This window comes from Nomascus leucogenys, chromosome 15 (genome assembly GCF_006542625.1).
Source record: "Nomascus leucogenys isolate Asia chromosome 15, Asia_NLE_v1, whole genome shotgun sequence".
Classification (NCBI taxonomy): Eukaryota; Metazoa; Chordata; class Mammalia; order Primates; family Hylobatidae; genus Nomascus; species Nomascus leucogenys.
In genome coordinates, this window is record NC_044395.1 from 80,791,647 (window position 1) to 80,817,648 (window position 26,002).

General features: G+C 44.8%; 1 protein-coding gene across 7 annotated transcripts in view; it reads left to right on the forward strand.

Moving 5' to 3' along the window:
• NAV2 (neuron navigator 2) overlaps window positions 1–26,002 on the forward strand; it is a 773,799-nt gene that overhangs the window by 609,120 nt on the left and 138,677 nt on the right. The window lies entirely within an intron of this gene.

A 26,002-nucleotide genomic window follows, 5' to 3' on the forward strand; every position in this document is an offset into this window, starting at 1 on the left:
GCCAGTGAGGAAGCGATGGTTTGTGTTGGGACACAAACACCCTTACCATAAGGTGAGGGTCGGTGGGAAAAGTGTGGGCTGTGGAGTTTGACCTGCAGTCCAGGCTGGTTCCACCACTCTTAGCTGTGTGTCCTTGAGCAACCTATTTAATTTCACTGTGCCCATCTCATAGGTTTGATGTGAGGTTTCAGCGAGATCATGGTGTGTACTCTCAGCCCAGTGCCTGGCATGCATGCCGTAAGCACTCAGCAGGGTTCACTACCATATTGTCCACCACTGTCACTACCAGCAGCAGCGGTAGCACCTTGAGGACATGTGAGCTGGGCCTCACAGGATAAACAAGGGCCCAGGCAGACCAACAGCATAAGGACATACAGGCATTGTCGTGTTATTATGAGGCTGGTGCTTGGGTGGGTTGCAGATTCAAATGGAGGTTGGGAGGCAGTGGGCTTAGGTTAGAAGCTATCCCAGAGTCCACGCAGCAGAGGCGCAGGGCTGGGTAAAGCCAGGGCCAGGAGAACAGATGCACAATGAGATTAAAGACACTTTTTACGTTAAACTCAGCCTGACGTGGGGGCCAGTTACACAGGGGACACAAAGGAGACAGAGAAGATAAGCATGGCTCCGAAGCTCCAGCCTGTGTTATAACTGCTGGGAAATAGTTGTTGTCTGTCCTCAGCACCCTTTGTCATTTCCTAGCTTTCCCTCTTGCATGTTAGCACCCACTCTGTGCCCCCAGATTGTCTCAGGCCTTCCAGGCCACCCCCAGACTAGGGTAGGTTGAATGTTTAAGGAGAGTGTAGAATATGATTCCAGGAGCCTTAGGAAATCCCAGTCCCACAGCCTGCCAACTCTTGCCCCCAGAGGAACTCAGGGCCCAGAGGGGAAGAACACCCTGCTTGTCAATAGTTCATTGCAACCCAAGGCAGATGGTGGTGAATGTTACTATCAAGAGGCAAAATGTGGGGGCTCCAAAGTGGATCTGAAACTAGAGCAGGTCCTGTGGGGACCTTGTATGTTCTCACTTTCACCTTCTGGGAAGCCCACTGTGCTCATCTGCAAATGAGAATAATAATGCCTGGAGTTATGGTGACAATTGAATGAGGTGACACAGGCAAAGCGCTAGCCCAGTGCCTGGGGCATTGCAGACCCCACCAAACTGTCCTCATAATGAGGATGTTTCCTAGATTCAATCTGATATAACCAAATTCAGTGTGTGGTGCAGGATAAAAGTACTCAACATATTTCATGCTCTTCCCCCCATGGCTCCTCCCCAAGCCCCAGTGGGTAAGAAGCTAGTGAGACCTCTCCTTAGACATAAGACCATAACTGATGTTCATGTGGGAAGCATGAACACGATACCCTCCAGCTGATAGCTACCATGCTGGGCGAGAGAAGCCCGCTGTGACTAATCATGCTTAGCAAGGTGCTCCTTCTTCCCCCCTCACCATCTGGGCTGTCTGCTGTCTTGTTGGAACGGACCTCCTGCCCTTCCAGGGCTCTTCATTGGCAAGCAGCATCAACAAAACACAGTCAGCATTTGGGTGTTACTCAGACTGGCCCAGGTGTTTAAGGGAAATTCCACCTTAAGTCCATTAATCAACATGACCGAGACTCTGCATGTTAGTTGAATCAAGTTGGCAAGTATTTAATAAGTGTCTAGTCAGTTCCAGGCCCCTGACTGTGCCCTGGGGCTTGATGGACAAGAGGAGGAGTCAGTGATTTGTTCTCAAAGCTGGACTGTTTGATACTCTACTTTTTGTGCCAACTTTTGGTCATTCAAGGTTCTTACTAGGGGGCCCATGAGCTCACACTTAGTGAAGTGTGCTTACATGTACAGGCAAAACATATTCCATCGTACTCTGGAGCTCCGGGTGGCTTATGGGGGCTGACATGTGTGGCATCCCTTCTGTGTGCTAGGTATCTTATCTAACTCCCACATTCTGGCTTTATGTTGTTTTTATTAATAAAGAAAATGAAGACCCTAGAGAGTAATTGTTACTTAATTGTCTTAAGCCCATGGAAGAGTTGAAAAAGATGGCCTACCATTTTATTGTCACTTTCCCTTTATATCCTGGAATTCCAGTGTGACTTTGGTGCTGTTGTTGCTTTGGTATACTTGATGCTGTCCTGCATCCTTTAGGGCCACCTTTTTTTAAATTTTATTTATTTATTTATTTATTTATATTTATTTTTTGAGACAGAATCTTGCTCTGTTGCCCAGGCTGGAGTGCAATGGCACAATCTCAGCTCACTGCAACCTCTGCCTCCTGCATTCAAGTGATTATCCTCCCTCAGCCTCCCGAGCAGCTGGGATTAGAGGTATATGCCACCATGCCCAGCTAATTTTTGTATCTTTAGTAGATGGGGTTTCACCATGTTGGTCAGGCTGGTCTCAAACTCCTGACCTGAAGTGATGCACCTGCCTTGGGCCTCCCAAAGTGCTGGGATTACAGGTGTGAACCACTATGCCCAGCCCAGGGCCACCCTCTTTGCTGGAGAGTAGTGGTCTGCAGGCATCTTCTTTCTCTACTCAGTGCTGTGCAAATGGACCTGGAAGACAGAGACCCGAGGGCTCACAGACAGTCCCTGAGCCCCCCTGTTTTTCCTGCTAAGCCTTTGCATAGTTCTCATCTAGAAAACCCAGTCCATATTTCTTTTCTTTTTTTAATTTAATTTTTTTTCTCTTTTTATATAGTGATGGGGTATCACTATGTTGCCCAGGCTGGTCTTGAACTCCTGGGCTCAAGCAGTCCTCCCACCTTGACCTGCCAAAGTGCTGGGATTATAGGTGTGTGTCACTGCACCCGGCCCATGTTTATTTTTATCTTAAGCATGTAGATCACTCAAGTTGAAAATACCCTTCCCGGTATTTTTCAAGGGCCAGCAGCTACAGAGTGGCTCAACAGATTTATGAAGGGAAGGTTGGAGAATACCAAGTTCGAGTTGAGGTGAATATGAAAAGAAACATTTGGACGAGGTGGGGAGTATTTTGGCCCTGAGACAGTCAGCCCATGTTGAAAGACTCAAAACAGAAGGCTATGTGTGCCTGTGCTCAGATCAAGATAAGAAGCTTAAGTTTTGTTGGGACCTCATGAACCTCTCATCAAGCTGTTCTGGAAGAAATGTACAATGGAAGAAACTTTAGGGTTGGAGGCAGAAGACCTGACTTCACATTTCTTGATTGGCAGCTGTGACCATAGGGAAATTACTTCCTTTCCTGAGCCACTGTTCCCCATGTGTTAAACTGTGGTGCACCTCTCAGGTGTGTGAGGTCAGGAGTAGAGGAGATGGTGTTTGTAAAGTGTTTGGCACAGGTAGCATGGTGGCTCCTTTAGCCCTATTGGAGTTATTACATCTGCTTGCCTTTTTAGTCTTTTATTTTATTTAGGACATTTACGAAGATGATGTCAGGCACAACATCTTATTCTTGAGCACAGTGACCAAATAGCTCCTGGCTGGATCAGAGTTGGTCTGTACATTAGTCAAGGTTCTTCAGAGAAACGAAACCAAGAGGGTGTGTATAGGTTTGTGTGGGTATGGTTATATGCGTGTGTAGAGGAATTGGTCACGTCATTGAGCAAGTCCAAAATCTTCAACAGGGTGCCCTTGTTGCAGGCCAAGAGGGGATTCTACCTTTAGACTGCCTTTAGACTTGAGCTGCAACATCAACTCCTCCCTGGGTCTCTCAGCCTATTGGCCTGCCTACTGGCTGAGAGACCCAGAGTAGTCAGTGTGGCAGCTCAAATCTAAAGGCAGTCTTGAGGTAGAATCCCCTCTTGCTCAGAGGACATCAGTCTTTCGAAGCCTTCAACTGATTGGATGAGACCCACCTACATTATGGAGGATGATCTGCTTTACTCAAAGTCTACTGATTTAACCGTCAGTCTCATCTAAAATATTCCTTTGCAACAATATCTGGACTCTAGTGTTTGACCAAATATCTGGGTATTGTGGCCCAGCCAAGTTGACACATAAAATCAGCCATCCCAGCCTGTAAGCAGGCCTTGCCATATGATCATTGGGAATGAATCATCTAAGGGAGGAGGCAACTCACCTGTGGCCCAGGGTCAACACATCAGCTTGAATAAACATCTGCAAGGGCTCAAAGCTAATGCACCCTGCCTGGGATATGACCACAAATCAGGACTCTGTGCCTGCCTTGGAAGAATCATTGCATCCCTTCCTTCGTCCCCCAGGTCCTGGTAAGAAATCTCCCTGAGAAATGGAGGTTTTGACCTTTCCTCTTAATCCTGAAATAACTGCAGAGTGAGACAGACACACTGGCATGGACACCTCCAGAGAGCTGATGATTTTTGAGACCCAAAAGTGAAATAAGATTCCGAGCCTAAGGAGAGGCCCCAAGTTTGTCTCCAGAGCCTTCTACCTATAAATCAAGCCCACATTCACTTCTTGCTCTTGGGAACAGTGGGAGACAGGGTCTGTGATTATCTCCACTGCATCACTGGAGGCTTGTATCCCTTTCCCAGAGCTTTGTGCTTGTAATCATCCAGTCATCTGTTTCGAAATTAGAAAGCTCACATACTTGAGCAGTGAAGTTTAAAGGGTGAAGTCAACTCAAGTTGTCAGAAACATGGGATGAAATAAATGTGGTGTTGGCTCTATAGAGAAGGGGGAAGGCCACAGAGGACTCAACAGCACCTGCTAATCCATGACTTTCTGCCGGTCCTGCTGTGGTGGCACTGTAATTCATAGCCGCTAACTGCTTTGGAGAGTTTATTATGTGCTAGACACTGTGTTGAGCTCTTTACATGCTTTTTCTCACTTACTCTTTCCATTAGTTATTTGCAATAGAGACTGTTTCTCGTCCCGGTCTTACAATCGAGGGGACCAAAGCTCTGAGAGGTGAAGTTACTTGGCCGGGCCTCACAGACAGTAACTAGTGGAAGCAAGCATTCAGCCAGGCTGATTCAAAGCCCGAGATCCCAGGCACCCTATAGGATGGCAGTTTACTATAGCTAGTCCCCACACTCTGAATATCCGAATATATGGAAGGCAAGACCAAAAAGGAAGAGTGTGCACCTTCTGAACGTCGGAAGCCCTGGATACTCCCAGTGCCATTTGAAGGAGCTATGAAGGGACCTGAAAGTGCCATTTGGAAGGGTAAGGCACAGAGGAGTGAGTTATGCAGGAACTTAAAAAAATAGCTGGAGAATGCTTGTGCAAGGACCATGGAGGCTGTGGCAGGGGCAGAAGCAGATACTTCTCTTTGCCTCGAAAGTAATATTATGTGTTTAATTTCAATTAAATGTCACAGGTCTTTACTGCAGCATGAGAAACACTTGTGTCAACATTCCCCAGTGCTTATGCAGAAAGTGAATGGGGGCAAAACTGGTTCTGTGCGTGCTGGAAATGAAAACTGATGAGGTGCTCAGAGGCAGGAAAGTTCAGATCAAGAGCCAATTCTGCACAGTGATTTACCGAAGCGCCTTATACCGCAATGTGGCTTCCTGTTGTTAAATCTCATGAAAGTGGGCATTTCAGTCACCTATGGTTTCTAGACGTGATACCCGAATTTCTCTGAGGAAATTCCACTCCCTCAGCCCCTCACCCACTGCAAACCCAAACAAAACCCACAATTACAAGCTCAGCGCCACGCTGAGACCTCAGAATCATGCATGGCAAGTTAGAGCTTTATTAATCGAGTGACTTTTGCCTTACTCTTTGGGAGTTGTTAATTAAAACCACTCAACCATTGAGTTGAGAGAGAGGGAGAGAGACAGAGATTGAGGCCAGCTAACAGACTGGATTTTCTCACTCCTTCGCAAGCTGGTGTAGCTATTTTAGAAGTTGACACGGACGTTACAGTTGACTAAACCATGCACCAGATTTGTATGTGAGGCTCCTTGGGAACAGCTTTCATTTAATGCCCTGTAGCCAGGCCCTCAGTGTACAAAGAACCTGCCTAGCCTCTGACCAAGTATATATAACGGTTAATAATAGTGACCATTGTAATAATATTAACACGACTAGCTACTGTTTATTGAACACTTCTAAATGCCAGGCACTGTGCTTTATATACATTATCTCTTTTCATCCTCTTTTTTTTTAATGAGACAGGAGCTTAAGAGCTCTGTTGTGCAAGCTGGAGTACAGTAGCATGATCATAGCTCGCTGAAACCTCGAATTCCTAGGCTCAAGCAATCCTCCTGCCTCAGCCTCTTGAGTAGCTAGGACTATAGGCATGTACCACCACACCCAGCTAATTTTTTAAAAACATTTTTTGTAGAAATGGTGTCTTGCTATGTTGTCCAGGCTGGTCTCAAACTCCTAGCCTCAAGCGATCCTCCTGTCTCAGCCTCCCAAAATGTTGGGATTACAGGCATGAGCCACCACAGCTGGCCTCATTCTACTTTTTTTTTTTTTTTTTTTGGAGATGGAGTTTCACTCTTGTTTCCCAGGCTGGAGTGCAATGGCACGATCTCGGCTCACCACAACCTCCACCTTCCAGGTTCAAGCAATTCTCCTGCCTCAGCCTCCTGAGTAGCTGGGATTACAGGTGTGTGCCACCACGCCTGGCCAATTTTGTATTTTTAGTAGAGACGAGACTTCTCCATGTTGGTCAGGCTGGTCTGGAACTCCTGACCTCAGGTGATCCACCCCCCTCAGCCTCCCAAAGTGCTGGGATTACAGGTGTGAGCCACTGGATCCAGCCTCCTACTTTAATCTCTATGTTCTAGGAACTCCTCTTCCCATTCTCCTGTTGAGGACACAGGGATTTGGGGGGGCGGGGGGGCACTGGTAACTTGCCCAAGGTTGCAGAGGTGGTGAGCTAGGGAGCTGGGACTCAAACTTGGACAGCCTGATTTCAGAGCCTGAATTCAACCACTCATTTCAGGACTTTCACTGAAACTGTGTACACATGTCTAAAATGTAATCGCTCTTCTTTCCCCCAAAACTGTTTTTCTTCTGTGTTTCTACCACCCATTTTTTTCCCACACCCAGAATCCAGAATCTTAGATTCTTCTATTCCCTTGTTCGTGGAATGCCAGTCACTGAGTTTGATGGATTCCATTTCTTAAGTATCTCTTACTATGGTTTTTCTCTCATCTTGCTGCTAATATTTCTCACCCAGATGATGACAATTCATCCTTTCACTAATTGCCTTTCTTCTGATCCCAATGCCCATCCAACAAATCCATTCCACACATTGGTGAGAGAGATCTTCCTAGAGCACAAATCTGATTATATTCTCTGCTTACATTCCTCAGTGGCTCTTCACTGCCTGCTGAGTAAGCTCTGTGTTTTAGTTACTGTTTCTGTACAACAAATTACTCCGTAATGTAGCTTCTTGAAACTACCATTTCATGATGTTCATGGGGTCTCTGCACTGGGAATTGGGACAAGATACGGCAGAGATGGCATGTGTCTGGTCTGCCGTGTCTGGAGCCTCTGCTTGGAAAACACCAGGGCTGGCATTGACTCGATAGCTGAAGGCTAGAGTTACTCCAGAGTTTGTTCACTCCCACTTCTCACTCCTGGGCTGGGATGACTTGAAGGTTAAGATGGCTGCAGCCTCTCCACATGGCGTGGCTTCCTGGGGATTGGCAAACTTCTTACATGGAGCTCAGGGCTCAAGGGCAAAGGGTACAGCGAACAATGCAGAAGCTGCCTCACCTTGTATCATCTAGTCTTGGAAGGCAGAGACTGTCCCTTTTGCCATACTGTATTGGTCAAAGCAGTCACGAGCCCTCCAGATTCGAGAGGAAGGTGCATAGATCCCACCTCTCAGTGGGAGGATGGCAAGATCACCTTGCATGTGGGATCAGAGATGTTGCTGTGGTCATCTGTGGCAAATACAGTTCACAACAATATATCCCATACCACCCAGCATGACATACACAGCCCTCCCTCCATAGTCTCACATTGGAGTGTCTGCTCCGTGGAGACACAAGCCTTGTCTTTCTTGTACACTATGTATCCCCAGTGCCTAGCACAGAGCATGGCGCATCGTGGGATCTCCTTTTGCATTTAAGAAGCTAACAAATGATCAACTTGCCTAGCCTCATTTCTTCATTTCCTGCCATCTCCTTCATCCCCTCACTGACCACCCATCCTCTCCCCTCCCCAGCTGCCATCCTGTTCCTGCCACTCTGAACCACAGACGTTTTCCTTGATACAGATACCATGCTCTTGTAACTGAGCCTTTGCCTGAGTCTGCTCTGTCCATAAACTCCTCTCCATCAATTACCACCCACCTGCCACAATCCTTCAAGAGTCTACTGCAGCTAGGGGCCGGGCGCGGTGGCTCACGCTTGTAATCCCAGCACTTTGGGAGGCCGAGGCGGGCAGATCACGAGGTCAGGAGATCGAGACCACGGTGAAACCCCGTCTCTACTAAAAATACAAAAAATTAGCCGGGCGTGGTGGCGGGCACCTGTAGTCCCAGCTCCTCGGAGAGGCTGAGGCAGGAGAATGGCGTGAACCTGGGAGGCCGAGCTTGCAGTGAGCCGAGATTGCGCCACTGCACTCCAGCCTGGGCGACAGAGCGAGACTCCGTCTCAAAAAAAAAAAGTCTACTGCAGTAGGAAGCCTCCACTGATGCACATTGATGGACATTGATGGTCTCCCTCCTCTGAGTTTCCAAACAGCTGGTAACACCTCCCAGATGGCTTCTTTTAGGTTCTATGGGCTTGTTTGTCCCCCAGGCCAGAATATCCTTGAACAGAGGGATTGTGTCTTTTTACTCTCTCACATTTCCAACTTCTACCAGACCTGTTGTGTATGCTTGGGTAATATGAGTGGAATGAAAAGAGAGGGAAAGGGGGTGATAGTAGGAGCAGTGCTGCTGCTGCTGCTGCTATTAATAATACAGGTCGTGTTCATTGAGTACTTTTCATGTGGCAGGTACTTTTCAGGCATTATCTCATTGAATTCTTGTAGAAATCCTGGAAGGCTTATAACATGTGATTGTCCCCATCTTACAGATATGGAAACCGAGGATGAGAGAAGTCCCTTGTCCTAGGTCATTCGGCTACTAAAGGGTGCGGCCAGTTTCAGGAAGCTTGACAGCCAAGCCTATTCTCCTGGTGCTGCCGCCTGCTGCACTTTAGGCTCTGTAGACCCAAGGATTTTCCTACTTTTCCTTAGAGCTCTACAAAGCCTAACCTTTAACTGGATTCATAGAATAAGAATATGGGAGGCAACAGTTTCTGCTAGCTAGACAATATCAAGCTCTGTTTTATTCTCAGTGCTAGGTTTTAAGGGGTTCAGAATAAGGCAGAGGTTTTTTTAGGAACCGGTAACAAGGTGCAGGATTGAAAACCCAAAACATATTAGAAATGTCTGTAGAAAGTACAAATACTGGCTTGGCATGGAAAGTACTTAGAAAAGCAGTAGGTTCCAGGGGACCAAACTTGAACCATAGGTGGAAGTTAGACTTAGGTTTTTTATTGCCTAGACACCAAGGTGACCGTTAATCAGCATAAGGAAGAATGTGCCCAAAAGTAGACCTGTTAAAACTAGAGGCAGTTTTGCAAGGACATGAGCCCTGTCACTCCCTGTTCCTGGGAATATTCACTCAGAATCTGGAAAACTGTGTATCCCAGATATTACAGAAGGGGTTCCTGCGTGAGGTGAGAAGGAGACAGAGAGGTGATCTTTCAAAGGTCTTTCAGTTGCATGATTCAGAGTGTCCAGGTGTCCAGAGGAATCATTGCGGCTCAATTATAGACTGAGCAGACTAGGTATTGTATTCTGGAGATAAGGGTCTCCTTGGAAAGCCACGTTTCCACAGGTCATGCCAGGCTGGGGGTGATAGTAGAGGCACCAAAGACATTTCTTCTGAAAAATGTTTAACCCATGACTCCTTCTAATAAATACAAAAATTGTGCACATCTCCCTCCTGCCCCAGGTTCTGATCTGGAAGATAAGGAAATGGACTGTGGCTACAGTCCAGATAAGAGTATGAGGACCACTGGAAACACAGTGTCTGCACACCAGCTGAGATATTCATGAACTTTACTACCTAGAGTTCATATGGTGAAAGCAATAGAGTTTTGTTGTTGTTGTTGTTGTTGTTGTTTTTTGAGATAGAGATTCACTCTTGTTGCCCAGGCTGGAATGCAATGGCGCGATCTTGGCTCACTGCAACCTCCGCTCCTGGGTTCAAGCGATTCTTCTGCCTCAGCCTCCCGAGTAGCTGGGATTACAGGCACGTACCACCAAACCCAGCTAATTTTTTGTATTTTTTTAGTAGAGACGGGGTTTCACCATGTTGGCCAGGCTGGTCTCGAACTCCTGACCTCAGGTGATCCACCCACCTCTGCCTCCCAGAATGCTGGGATTACAGGCATGAGCCACTGTGCCCAGCCTTAATGATAGGTCTTTAAAGTGCAAAAATGTTTTACTGTTGAATGTGCTCTCTCACTATGCAGAGCCTAGGGAATTCTGCTTTGCCTTCAATCCCATTTGAATTATGATTTTAGCTTATCTGTCTACCTTCTTGTGGAAGTGGAAGTGTTTGAACAAGTTAAAGAGTGAAAGAAGTCAGGTACCCCATTATTTGGTCTGTGTAGTAGCATCAGTCACTTTGACCAGCTCCTGGTGCACTGATAGAAGGTAATTTGAGTGTCCTATAGGCAACCGACCGTAGCTTGGTTCCTACTCTGGAGGTCATTGGCCTGTGTTTCGGCGACTTCTCAGCCTGTCTTTCCCCCCAGAGTGCTCCGGCTGCTGCTAGGGCACCACTGCCACACCCTGTTCCCACCCGCCTTGGCTTCTCCTTGTCCACAGGCTGACTGGGTTGCCTGGGTGCCTGGCTGCTTGGCTTCTGAGTGTCTCATACCCAGGTTACCTCCAGAGCTCCAGCAGCTGCCTTCCTACAGGGAGAAACGTGCTCATCCACAGTTTGTGCCACACTGTCCCTCTTGTGAACATGCCTGTGGTAGTGTCCTGACCTATACATGTTGAAATTCTAAAAGAGAAACATAGTTCTTTTGCCTTTCAAACTGAGCTCCCCACTATACTGCTTTCACTTTTCTAAGAATCAAATACAATGGCGAATTTGGCCATGGAGGAATGAAACTCTCTTCAGTTCAAGTTCAGGATGCCACAGAGTGTGGCAGTAACATTGTTCCCAATACGGTGGACTCTCTGCTGGAGCCATGCTGTCCCTTAAATGAGACCTGGAAGGCCCACATCTTCCTGGAAGTCCTTTTTGGACCCTTTCTGTATCATAGTCTACTATTGATGGTATTTGACTTATCTCTAAAGCAGATGCAAGGATGCATCTCATTTCTCTTTGTATTCTCCAGATGCTTAACGCATAAAATATACATACACTATTCCTCCCTTTTCCAAAGGAGACATATTCCAAGACCCTCGGTGGATGCCTGAAACTGCAGACTGTGCTTAACTCTATATAAACTATGGAGTGTTTTTCCTATGCATACATACCTGTGATAAAGTTTAATTTATGAATTAGACACAGTAAGAAATTAACATCAGTTGGCTGGGTGCAGTGGCTCACACCTGTAATCCCAGCATTTTGGGAGGCTGAGGTGGGCGGATCATGAGGTCAGGAGACCAAGACCATCGTGGTTAACATGGTGAAACTCCATCTCTACTAAAAATACAAAAACAAAATTAGCCAGGCATGGTGGCAGGTGCCTGTAGTCCCAGCTACTCAGGAGGCTGAGGCGGGAGAATGGTGTGAACCCGGGAGGTGGAGCTTGCAGTGAGCCGAGATAGCACCACTGCAATCCAGCCTTGGTGACAGAGCAAGACTCTGTCTCAAAAAAAAAAAAAAAAAAAAAATTAACAACAGTAACTAACAATAAAATAGAACTATTGTTACAATATGCTCTAATAAAAGTTATGTGCATGTGGTCTCTCTCTCTCAAAATATCTTATTGTACCATACTCACCCAATGTCAGACCACAGTTGACTGTGGATGACTAAAACCATGGAAGGTGAAACCACAGATAAGGGAGGACTACAGTGAAAGCAGTTTTTTGTTTTTATTGAGACAGAGTCTTGCTCTGTTGCCCAGGGTGGAGTGCAGTGGCATGATCTCGGCTCACTGCAACCTCCACCTCCTGGGTTCAAGTGATTCTCCTGTCTCATGCTCCCAAATAGCTGGGATTACAGGCATGTGCCACCGTGCCTGGCTAATTTTTGTATTTGTCGTAGATATGGGGTTTCACCATGTTGGCCAGGCTGGTCTTGAACTCCTGGCCTGAAGTGATCCACCTGCCTTGGCTTCCCGAAGTGCTAGGATTACAGGCACTGCGCCCAGCCCAACAATTTAATTGTTGATTGTTATTTATTCTTTCTTCAGTATACCAAGAAACACTTGGTAGGTACCTATCTCGAGAGTTGAAGGCACAGTTATAGGGACTGGGGATTTTGAAGCAAAAATGTTGGTTCTAAAATAATAATAACAGAGCTACCTTTATTGAACTTGTTGGGTGAAGGCTGGAGCACAAGAAGAAAGACAAGCCAACAGTTATAATAAATGTGAAATAAGGGAGCCAGGCTTCAATTTTATCATAAAAGACAGAAAAAGGGATTTATTGAACACACAAATACATTTAAATGAAAAAAACCTCAGTGACTATTTCCTACTTGTATTTTCTTGGACAAATCACTCCAATTCTCTGAGTCTTCATTTTGCGTCTGAAAAATCATTAAACCAAGTAATCTTTGAAATCCCCCCAGATCTAATATTCTGTAGTTCCATGAAACTGCCTGTCATGAATGTTTTTCTCAATGCTCTGTTGCACTTAAAATGAGGTTTTAGAGTTAACACCTTCTCAGTGTGGTGTCCTCAAGTGGGAGGTGGGGGAGATGATCTAAAAGACACCCTGTATTTCGACATTAATATGCTAGATGAGGCAGAGCATCATGGTGTGGGAACACTACATGCCCAGGTGAAGATAAGCACAAGTGTTTTAGTCATTGAGAGCACATCATCTGGTTTTGGGGAGTTTGTGTCATGTCTGGCCCCACAGGCACGTTTTTGAGTAGGACACACTTTTGCCAACCTTAGTAGAAAAGGGCATTTTTCCATTGCTCACTATGCAAGGGACAGGGGTTATTTGGCATGTGCCAAGCTAAAGAGGTTAGAGTGATTGTTCTCTTTTCTTGTGGCCTGTGGTTTGCATAGGGTGCCTTTTCACTGTGGGATTTTATCTTCAGACTTTCTACCATGGCCTGTTTTCTTTTTAGAGGGCAAGTGGATGGGGAGATGGGTTTGGGACCCATTTTGCCGGGTATAGAAAAGCCTTTTTACACCCCAAAGAGACAGCTGTGAGATTTCCCTTTCCTGGCTCAGGGCATGGGTGGGCCCCCCTGTAACACCCCAGCCACAGCCTTGTTTCCCCCCATGTGAATGTATCATATGCAACTTTTGTGGATGTACAACACACTTTTGGGTAGTTCCTGTTAATATGGAAATCTGGTATCTTAATTAGTTCAAAATCTGAACTCTTCAGGAAGAAAATGACTGATTTCCATCCTCACATATTTTAACTCAATGTTTTTCAAACTTTTTTCTGTTTTGAGACAGTCTTGCTCTGTCACCCAGGCTGGAGTGCAGTGGCACGATCTTGGCTCATGCAACCTCCGCCTCCTGGGTTCAAGCAATTCTCCTGCCTCAGCTTCCCAAGTAGCTGGAATTACAGGCACGTGCCACCATGTCCAGCTAATTTTTGTATTTTTAGTAGAGATGGGGTTTCACCATGTTGGCTAGGCTGGTCTTGAACTCCTGGCCTCAGGTGATCCACCCGCGTTGGCCTCCCAAAATGCTGGGATTACAGGCATAAGCCACTGTGCCTGACCCAAACTTTTTTCTTTTTAAATGTCATGCCCCATCCTGAAAGATCTCACACCCTGATTGGGGGGTGAGGAGGTGCAGAGCTGGAGGGTAAAATTAGATGTGGTTTTTCAGAATCACTGTATCTTTAATAGCTCCACAACAACTCAAATTTTGTCAAACTTTAGCTACAGAATGCATTATCAAAAACATTGGGCCTTGCACATACTTTTAAAATTCCTGCTCCCTCCCTAGAGATAGGATCATTCCTACAGACAACCAGTGTTCTCAGCTGCCTGTGTGCAGTTTCTGAAGGTGACATCTGGACGAGTGACCAGGGCCAGCATTTCATGTTGTCAGCTGTCATGTCTACTGTTCTTGTGGATTCAATGGCAGGTAATTTGAGCATCCCATAGTCACCTAGTTTTGCTTAATCCTCTACTCTTGAAGGCCAAAGGTCTATATATCTATTTCCTTGGTATTGGTGGCTTATTTTTTGAATCCCATTTAGAATAAGTGCCCAGAATAATCATTGTCTTGATGAAAATATCACCTGGTAGAAACTTAGCATAGACAACCATGCACCGAGTTCACTTTACGTGTTGGGTCCTTTGTATTTGTACATGCATGTCTGTGTGAACTACCTGATCTCCCTCCCCCAAGCCAACATTGCCTGGCAAGATGCTATGGGAGGCTTTCTTTCTCTAAGGATCCTTTTCTGGCCTCTCTCTGTGCTTTGGCCTTTACTGAACCCCATGCAAATATTTACACATCTGCTTGCCCCAAGCCAACACTAAGCCCCTCAAGGTCAAGGACTGAGTCTGATTCTTATATCCCCAACACCCAGGCTAGTACCTACCTCTCAGTAGGTGCTACATAAATGTTTGTTGCACAAATGCCACCACCTTAAACATAGGCCTCCTCTGGGCAAAGTCCTGCATGTGACTCTGTGTGAGCCCTTCCTGCAGCCTCCCTACAGTGCTTCCAGAAATCTAGTTGTTCGCTGAGGTTGAGTGATGTTCCCAAGGCCTGCTTTTTGCCTTTGTCTTCAGCAGGGATTGTCTCACAATTACAAATTAGTCGCCTTCTCATTTTGTCTATTCTCAGTACACCACGGCGTTCTTTCAGCTGCAGTCTAGAAAAGACAGAGTGAAACTTGCATGAACCTAAGCCAAAGTGCCAGCTGATTTCTCCCCAGTTTGGTAAAGACTTTGGTTGTTACCTGGGGGGATCTACATAAACCCAGAAGAGAAACAGACACTAGATGTCAGATTCCCATCCGTACAGGCTCTAGTCATCTTCCAAAGGGAACATACAATCCTCAAAGCCAACATAAATTCTGCTGACTTAACGTGAAAAGTGAGCCTGTGTCTCAGAGCACTCTGAGGCTTGGGGAGCCGTAGCAGAAATCGCAGGAATGATAAGACTTACCAGCCTACAGATGATGATTGGCAGGTGTGTTTCAGTGCATCAGAAGTGTTTGGGAGAATGCATTTTCCAAAAGACACATGAAGCTTGGTAGTATGTTTTACCACCACACAGAAATTCTCCACTTGATCAATCTCTCTTCTAGGAGATTGGTGAAAGCCAAGACCCAAGCAGTGGTGAGATTGAGCCTGTGTGCTAAAATTCAGGGTAACATGTGAATTGTAGCATTGCCATGAGCCACTGCTGAATTGGTTTATAGCAAACAGACAAGTCTTGCAATGTAGAAACAATTGCAGAATACATTGAAGGATCTACTCAGCCAGGATCCACTTCTGTCAGATTCTGTTGACAGTGTGGAAGGCTTTTCCAGAGGAAGAGCATCTGATTATGATGCCACACTGAGCTACCTGTGTGTTGTCCATAATGCTTTGAATTCAGCATGCCTAATACTGCTCCCTCTTGCCACTTGCCAGCCATTTGAGTTTCCAACAGTTGGAATGTCCTGAGGCTGGTAGGCATTTAACTATGAGACCATGAGTCACTTGATATTTTAGAAGAAACGTAAAGTAGTAACAACTTTAATCGAACCTTGATTTGAGATGGAGGAAACAATGGGAATCAGCTTCAACCTAGGTTAATGTGGATATTGTCCCCTAACACAGAGGGGGCCAAGAGTAGTTACTAAGAGGATCTGAAGTTTAAATTACTGTTACAGTGTAGCCACATTATAGTAAACTAATTCTTAGGGAAACTGAATCCAATCTAGCTCACAGTTCTTCCACCCAGGCCTCATGATTTAAGGCAACATTTCTCACAGTTTTGGCCTGACTACCTGCAAGAGAATTACTTGCATGTCTGTTAAAAATGCAGACTTGGGGCAAAGGATGAATAGGTGGAGCACGGGGCATTTTTAAGGTGGTAGAATTATATTCTGTGATACTGTAATGGTGGGTAGGTGACATTCTGTATCAAAACCAGTAGAGCTGTAAAACACAGAGTGAACCCTAATGTGACTTTAGTTAATAATAATGTATTAATATTGGTTCATCAGTTGCAACAATGAACCACACTAATACAAAATATTAATAATAGCCCAGGAGCAGTGGCTCACGCCTGTAATCCCAACACTTTGGAGGCTGATGTGGGACGACAGCTTCAGCCTAGTTCAAGACTATCCTGAGCAACATGGCAAGACTCCATCTCTACAAAAAATTTAAAAATTAGGGCATGGTGGTGTGCGCCTGTAGTCCCAGCTACTCGGGAGGCTGAGACAGGAGGATCCCTTGAGCCCAGGAGTTTAGGACGGCAGTGTACACTCTACCCTGGGTGACAAAGCAAGACCCTGTTTCTAAGAAAAGAATGTACATAATAATAGAGCAAAGTGTTGGGGGGAAGAGGGGATATAAAGGAACTCTGTAATTTCTGTACAGTGTTAGAGAAATAATCTCTTAAAAAGTAAAGTCTGTTTTTTAAAAAAATGCAAGATTTGGGCCTCGCTAAATACGTCTTGCATGTATGAAGCTGAGGCCTTGGAATAAGTATGTTGGTCAGGCTCTCCAGAGGATCTGCGTGTATTCTGAGGTTTGAGAATTCCTGGATATCAGTCCATCTCCTTTCACCATCTGTTTCATTCCAAGAAAGAGCTTAAAGGGGCTTTGTCTAGAGAACTGTCTCCTGTGTGTTAGGATGTGTTTCATCTTTCAGAAGGTGGACAAAAAGCTTCCTGCTAATGCTAGATATATTTGCTGCAATTCCACAGTGACAGTTGAACCACAATAAAGACAATTCAGGCAAGACAAGTTTCAGACACAGGGACTGTCAATTTTCGAACGCGTGCAGCCTTTCTTCAGAAGTGTGCCCTGCCTGCGTCCATTTCAAACAAGCGTAGCCACGGATTGTAATTAAAATTTTACGTATGTCTATTGGTTTAAGGGTGATAAGTACACTATTGTTATAATCCTTGGCTCTTTGTGCATTGAAGTGTGTATTTTATTAGGGCTATTATAAGCCTTTTAAATTAAAATGCTCCTGGACTTTATATACGTATAGATCTTTTTAAACCAAAATGCTCTGGAAATTAGTATTAGATGGAATTTTATTAAACTTGTGGAAAGTCACATTGCATTTTGCAAAAGACACACAAACCTTGGTAGCCTGTTTTACCACCACACAGAAATTCTCCACTTGATCAATCTCTCTGCTAGGAGTTTGGTGAAAGCAAGACCCAAGCAGTGGTGAGACTGAGCCTGTGTGCTGAAACTCAGGGTAACGTGAATTGTAGCAATGCCATGAGCCACTGCTGAATTGGTTTATAGTAAACAGACAAGTCTTGCCATGTAGAAATCATTGTACAGTACATTGAAGCATCTACTCAGCCAGGATCTACTTCTGCCCTGTTTTAGCAAAGTCACTGCTAAGATGGGGCCTCGAGGTCTGTGAGCCAACTCATGCTGGATGTGAATTTTGCACATATGTGAGATGGGGTCCCTAGCTTTCACTAGTTTCTCCAAAGGGGTTCATAACTTAAGAACGTTTAGGAATTTCTGATTTTGATAATGGTCTCTAAACTGAATTTGGTTGTAGTTGTTTTTAAAATATGTATGTGCCATGTTATTGAAATATTGCATATACTATATAGCATACGAAAACGTAGGAATCAGAAAGATCTTGATGAGAAATAAATATACATAGAAGCACCTGCGTTTTCACTCCTGAGTCGTCTGTGCTCCCCTCTACAGAGACCACTGCCTGGGTCCAGTGCTTCTTTTTCTTCAGTGTGCACACAAATCACCTGGAGAGTTTATGGAAATGTTGAGTCGGATTTAGAAGGTCTGGGATACTGCTGTTTTTTTGTTCGTTTGTTTGTTTGTTTTTTTAAGACGGAGTTTTGCTCTTGTTGCCTAGGCTGGAGTGCAATGGCATGATCTCGGCTCACGGCAACCTCCACCTCCCGGGTTCAAGCAATTCTCCTGTCTCAGCCTCCTGAGCAGCTGGGACTACAGGCATGCACCACCATGCCCGGCTAATTTTTTTGTATTTTTAGTAGAGACGGGGTTTCTCCATGTTGGTCAGGCTGATCTCGAACTCCTGACCTCAGGTGATCCGCCCACCTCAGCCTCCCAAAGTGCTGGGATGACAGGTGTGAGCCACGGCGCCCAGCTGATGCTGCTTTTTAAAACAGATTCCAGGTGATGTTGAAACGACTGCTCCATGGCCCGTATTTCAAGCAGCAGGTTGATGGTGAGGCATGTGTTGAGTTGAGCTGCAGATAGCGACTCCCACGCTGTCTCTTCTGTCTCTCTCTCTCTCTTTCAAGCAGTCCTCAGCACTGGCTTTAGGAAGTAGAAATGGCAAAAGTCTGTGGCACCAGTTTTCCCTGGTGAGGCTGGCAGGGGGCCCCTGGGACCTTTTGACTCCTTTTTAACTCAGGCCCACCTTTTCCTGCTGCTGCCTCTGTCCCCATGGCCTGCTAGATCTGAGCCCTAGCAACATCATTGCAGTACTCCCCAGTGAGGTGTTCTCTGTTGACTGGGGCTAGCCAGAGTCAGCTCCAGAACTCCTGAGTGAGTTCACTTCTGCAGTAGCCTTGACTTCCTGCTGTACCATGACCAAAGGATTGATCTGGGTTTTCCTGGTTATCTGGCTCACTTTGCAGCAGAGAAGCAAGGGCTGGTGCCCCTTCAACTGTGCGTTCTCCTGGGGGATGGCTCATGGCCATTGAAGAAACTTTGCAGCAGTGCTGTCTATTTGCCATGGTCACGTCATCCTATGCTCTGAACCAAGGTGGTGTGTGTTGTGGCCACAGGAGACTGTTCCAGGCTTGAGTGAGATAAGGGAAGATTTTACTCACGATGTACATTAAACTCCCAAATCCTCCTAAAAAGAACAAGTTGTTATCAACTTGGTAACATCCTGAAGAGCTGACAGTCCTGGAGGACAGTAGGAAATCGTGTAAAGGGTGCCCCAATTTTGCATCAAGCAGAAAGGTAGGAAACTGGTTGGATTCTCTAAGTCAAATTTCCCATTGGCCTCTGCCAGTGGTTGTTGGAAGCATTCCCCCAAAGGCATGAAGGCCAAAGATGTGTGGGTCTGTGTTAGAAGAATTGCCCACTAAGTCATAAAAATGAAAGATCAGGGTCATTTCTTACTGCCCTTCCACCTCACATCCCCTTGTTTCTTAATTGTGTGGATTGTGCAGTCTGTCTTATTTATGGTTAAAGTCCTGTTACCACAGGGAACCCCAACTGAGAAAGGCATTCTCACCTTGGGCTTTCTCTCCAAAGGTTGCTGTTGGTTTTGTTTCATCTTGTGTCAGTTTGGGGTGACCCATAATCAGGAAGAAGCAACACTGTGTTCTTCGCTTGAATTTCACCTTTATTTGGTTTTAAAATATGTAAGAATATGCTGTGAGTAGGATATTACAGTTACTGCAACATGTCTCTGAGCTTGTCATGGGGCACAAAGGTTTTGATGAATATGTCACATCTGCCTAAACATTTATGCCTAAAAACTCATTGAGGACAAAGTGGTTTCCATGTGTTTCCTTAGCAAAATTTTAAGTATTCACTAAATTTTAGTGCTGCAGTTTTATAATTCGCACTGAGAAATTGAGCCCATTTTTTTCCCAGTCATATTTTTGCATTTCAGAGCATTCTCTTCTTCCTTAAGCCAATGCAGCCACCGCTTTTCTCTTCGTAGAGGTCAGCTTTTTTCTTTTTCTCTTTTTGTTTTGTTTTTTTTTTTTTTTTTTTGAGACAGTTCACTCTGGTTGCTCAGGCTGGAGTGCAATGGCGCAGTCTCAGCTCACTGCAACCTCCACCTCCCGGGTTCAAGCGATTCTCCTGCTTCAGTCTCCCGAGTAGCTGGGATTACAGGTGCCTGCCACCACGCCCAGCTCATTTTGTATTTTTTTTTTTTTTTTAGTAGAAACGGGGTTTCACTATGTTGGCCAGGCTGGTCTCAAGCTCCTGACCTCAGGTGATCCACCTGCCTCAGCCTCCCAAAGTGCTGGGATTACGGCGTGAGCCACCACACCCGGCAAGGTCAGCTTTTTTTCAAAAGGATGCAGGCAGCTTTGTTAGACTCGCTGGCCGGTGCATCCTCCTATGACCCGGAGTGAAGTTGATTCATCTGACTTCTCAGAGGCCCTAAACCAAAGGGATTCTTTTCCAGGTCTGTCCAGAAACTCGATTTACATCCTAATAAACTCAGAGAATGAATGTCACACTGTATTATAACTGAGTAATGGGGCCTGTGAAAGCATATGATGTTTGGGAATCTGGATGTTGATGACATGCTCAACAACAAGGGCTTTTCATCAGCCCCCATCAGTTTTTTCAACCTTATGCAACAAAGTGTGTGTTGATATATATGTCCAGATATTTATATTGTTATTAGCAAGGAATATTACACACACATTTGTAATTATTCCATGTTTCTATGTCCACATTTCAACCAAAAGTGTGTCCAAAAAATAGAGACAGGCTGATATGTCTTTGAAGAAAAGTAATTACGTAGAATTGATTTGTTTTCTGTTTGTTCTTTCATTTCTTGCATCTGAGAGGTGTTTTTTTTTTTTTTAATGTCAAGCTCTATTAGAAATGCACTCGACTAGAGCAAGTTGGTACATATTTCTTTCCTTCTCTGTCCCCTCTCTCCTCGCACAGTTCTTGACAGAGGTGATTTCTGGTAAGATTAGTGACAGTCAGTTTGTATTACTTATGCAGGCCATGTTGAACTGCGAACTTTGGAAATGAGAAGCCACCTTTCGCCGCTTCTGAAGGTGACTCACAAAGCCAGTTTCATTTGGTTCCACATTGTTGCATCATTACATTTAAAGAAAGGGAATAAATCTATTTACTAAATGTTGGACTTGAAGTCTAGAGTATTTGTTCTAACAGGTCCTGTTAGATTCCACAGCTTTTTCATAGCTAGTGTCAGTTACCAACCTATTCCGAAGAGAAAGTTCTTTTGTAAAAGGCATGTTACCTTCACAGGTCTGTCTTGACTGGAGGGATGGTGAGGTCTAGCCTTCAAGTCTGGCCAGCTCCCAGAGGTCTGGGATGACTCAGACAGGACTAGGAAATGGTGTGTTCTGAAAAATCTGTAGAAGAAAATACTGATGAGAAAATGCCCACCAAAAATTGAATACAAAATTTTGAAAGAATCGAAAAGTCGACGTTCTCTTTGAAACAGAAGCCAGAGCCTGTTACTCATTAGTACCTTCATGTATCCCCCATCTTACAGGCAAAGGCCTGGCATCCAAGGTGTTCAAAACCATCCCCCAGGTCCCATGCAGCCCAGTTCCTGGCTGTGATCCCAGTGTTCCAGCAACAGTGAACTACTTACCCTTCTCTGAACATACCTTCCCCTCTGCCATTTCTCTCTGCTTTTGCATATGTTATCCATGTGTCTAGATGGATCCTCTTTTGGCTGGCAAACTCCTCTGCGCCCTTTAGGGCCAACTTAAACAGCGCTCCTCTGCAATGCTTTCTCCCGTGTGTTCTCAAAGCCAGTCATGCATTCATCGTTATACCACTTTTATGCAGTGGTAGAGCTATTTGCATGTCTTAGTCCCCAGCAGGTTTTGAGCTTCACCAGAGCGGGAACTAGGTCTTGCCACTCCTGTAAGCAGCTAATGATTAGGAAGTGCTCCCTATATGCCAGGCACTGGGCTTTCTAAACATATGCACTGTCTCATTTAACCTGCCACAATCCTATGAGGGAACTTAAGCTAGAAGAAATTGCACTGACATGTGACAAAGTTGGAATTTGAACTCACCTGCCTGCGCTGGGATCTTAACCACAGCTCTGTTTTCCTCATCTGAACAATAGAGATGATAATACACTTGATAAGATTATTTTGAAGGTTGAATGCCATGATTTGATGTGAAGCGCTTAACACAGTACCCAGTGAGCATTCAGTACCATTAGTGCTTACTAACAATGATGTATACTAGGTTCTTCAGCCAGCAAGGATCAGAGAAGGCATTTGAACAACTTGGGTCTAACAACAGTCATGTTCCTTAACACTGATGCTCATGGGCCACCCCAGGGAAGCAAGAAAAACACCCCACAGACACCTTGTCCCTTTAGCAGAGGCTCTTACTCTTTCCATCCAGGGGCCTCTGGGGAAGCTTTAGAAGGTGGATGCAGAGAGCTGCCTCCACCCGCCTGTCATGGCAGAACTCGGGAGGGTAACGGGGAGATGATTCAGTAGCTTAGCAACTGGGGCAGGAGTCCACTCAGAAGACATTAGGATGTTACCAGCACCTCATTAGGCTCCAGCACTAATTATTTCTCTCTCCAAGGGGAAGGAAAGTGTGGCATGGGTGTTCCAAGATTCGGTTCTTGGATCAGCTGGTTCCTTTGCTTGTGACCTCAGGCAAGTCATTTCTTCTTCACCCAGTGTGAGCCTCTTGTAAAAGCTCCTAAAGTGGAGGGTGAGGCCATCAGTCCCCTGGCTCCCTGAACCTTCAGAAACACAAGCTTTTTTAACACCCCTGGGCAAAAGCCAGTGTTTCAGATAAGCACACCCGTGGCTGCTTCATCTGTAAATTATGCTTTCTTAAGGCCTTCGCTTTGTTAAGGCAGTCTATATTAATGTATACAATAGCCAATTCCTATACAAATTTTGGTCCAGCAAACCCAAATTTGTATATTTTTCATTGACTGTATAATACAGGAGTTATTTAAAAATATATACAGAACTGTTTGTAAATCATTGTAATTGGTGGATAATAATTTAGAAACATTTTAAATTAGTTTCTTGAGTGTGAGGCTGGCTCTAACCACAGCTCTGTCTCTGGTGCTGTGCCATCTCCCAGGGAGAGACATACAACAGAATTTATTTTAAAGAATATTATTGTTTAAAAAACAATTGAACATGTGTTTACATATCTCTAAAAGAAGAGGTAAGTTCCCCATTTTCCTTATCACTCTGCCTGCCCTCCCTCTACATGTGCACGATAAGTGAAATAGACTTGCAGTCTTGAAACTAGATCATTGTCAGACTAGTTGCATTCAGCTCCCTGACTTTCATTTCTTCCTATAGTTTGAGAAGGCAGAAGATCCTGATTTAGCTTTACCTTTCCCCTCCCCTCTGCCAAAACAAAGTCAGAATTCCCAGCAGCAAGCCCAGTTCACACGTTCAGTTCCATTTCAGTCCCATTTCTCAGAGGCTTTCCCGCTTTTTGGGGGTTGTCATTTTCTGACACATCCACATTGCACCCAGGTGTAGCTGGGCTGGGGCTGCAATGTGTCTCAGCATTCTGTGTCTGGAATGCTCACCAGGCCCCACAGTCTGGCCTTAGCAGGAAGCCAGGGTTCTGTACATGTGGGCCTTGTCTACATGCCTGTGTGTGTGTAATTACCCAACCGTGTGTGTTGTTTCACCAGCAATAAAAATCCAGCAGGGAAATGAATGCTAAAATTAGTTTGTTTGTCCTTTGACAAGATCTCCCCAGTTGAAAGAATTTTGTTTATCTAACTGGCTGGGCAGACTTTGCTAAAATCAAAATTAACTGCCTTGCTTAATGGTGCAATAGATTGTATTTTGAAGAGCTTCCACTGAGTCCTCCTTGAAAGGACATGGGGTCTAGAAAGTCCAGCCTCTGGCAAAGTTATGGCATTTTGGTGTAGGTGTTTTTTCCTCCTTGTGCTAGTTGTAGGATGGATGCCCGTAACCCATTACTCTACCCTGAGTCACTATCTGTTGGAGGGTGGCTGGATGGATGGATGGCTGGATAGATGGATGATGAGTAGATTGGCAGATCGACAGTTTAATTTGCTTGCCATATGTCTTAAATGTAAGTTTGTTAAAGCTTAAGAGGAAAGAAAACCTGTAATCAGTATTCTTGCAAAAAAAAATTTGCACAGCCCTATGGCTGTGTCTTTGGGCTTCATTCATTCATGTGTTCATTCATTCAACAAAAACAGTATTTAATAAGCACCTAGTACGTACTAAGCTCATGGGATATAGATTTGAACAAAATAAGAATCTCTGCCTGCAAAGAGCTTACTATTTAGTGTGAGAGACATGCATTGAAGGGCAATTAGACACATAATTATTTAACTATCGCTGTAATCGGTTTTTATATTTTGATTGAGATTTAATTCATATATCATAAAATTCACCATTTTATTTATTTTTGGGGTTTTCTTTTTTGTTTGTTTTTGTTTTGTTTTGTTTTGTTTTTTGAGATGGAATCTCACTCTGTTGCCCAGGCTGGAGTGCAGTGGCATGATCTCAACTCACTGCAACCTCCACCGCCCGGGTTCAAGTGATTCTCCTGCCTCAGCCTCCCAAGTAGCTGGGACTACAACAGGTGCATGCCACCATGCCCGGCTAAAATTTTACCATTTTAGGGCGTGGTGGCTCAAGCCTGTAATCCCAGCATTTTGGGAGGCCGAGGCGGGCGGATCATGAGGTCAGGTGATCGAGACCATCCTGGCTAACACGGTGAAACCCCATCTCTACTAAAAATACAAAAAATTAGCCGGGCGTGTTGGCGGGTGCCTGTAGTCCCAGCTACTCGGGAGGCTGAGGCAGGAGAATGGCATGAACCTGGGAGGCGGAGCTTGCAGTGAGCCGAGATCGTGCCACTGCACTCCAGCCTGGGGGACAGAGCAAGACTCCGTCTCAAAAAAAAAAAAAAAATATATATATATATATATATATGTAATAAAAAATAAAAATAAAAATTCACCATTTTAAAGCATACAATTTGATGGTTTTTAGTATATTCACAGAGTGGTTTTTAAAATGATAAAGTTGAGTGAAAACTTCAGTCTGTTCTGTTGCATTTTCAGCAGAAGCACAAACACTTGGTCTGATTTACTCCAACAGATTTTTCATTATGTTGACATTGTGACCTCAGTGATCATTAATGTCATAAAGGGAGGAGCAGGGAACATTGGAGGTGTTGAATTTAGCCACAATAGCTTAGAAGCTTCCTGGGTTCCTCTTACCCATTCTGGAAGGTGCTTTTCACATGAGATAACTCCAGTGAGAATTTTCTTCTCTGCCCCTTACTTGAACTTCCTGGTCTGGGCAGTCTCATCTGCATCTCATAATTCTGTTCTTGAAAAATATATCCTAAAAAGGTCCCCAGCTACAGGAAGAAGAAATTCAAGGATTGGGAACCCTCAGGGTCGACTCCATATATGCAAAAGTTAAAATGTCAAGTGCAATAAAGCTTTCCATAATGTAGCTCAGCTGACCCTGTTTCAGAAAAATAATGACTCATTGATCCTCTTACTACATATTACTTGATTTGAAATGTAAAATGCTTGCATTTTTAGATGCCTTGCAGGGCGATCTGATGGGGCCCATAAGGGATTGAAGGGATCCAAGTTTGATTTCTGCCTCTGCCCAAGTTTTGCTTTGCCTTCCTGTTCTCTGAAGATGAGGGAAATGACACAACCAGTCTCCTTTATGGGGGCTGTGAGGAAGCCAAGGTAGATAAGAGGTACAGCTGCCTTGGACTGAGCTACCTTCTACTAGTGGCTAAGCTTTCAGGAACTTGTCTGGTTGGTAGACAATCAGCCATCTGTACGGAAAGTTCCAGACATCCTCCCTCCCAAGAACAGCACTGATTTCATCAGAAGACAGCTTTGTAGCATTACCAAAAAAAGAATAAATTAGCATTAGTGTTGTTCAGAGTTTTGTGACAACCCCCTTAAAACATCAGTATCAAGGGTGAAATTCACCTCATGATCATGACAACCATAATGTCTTCCACTTGTATAGTCTTACACAAATTGCAGTGCACTTTCATATTCCTTATCTCACTAAT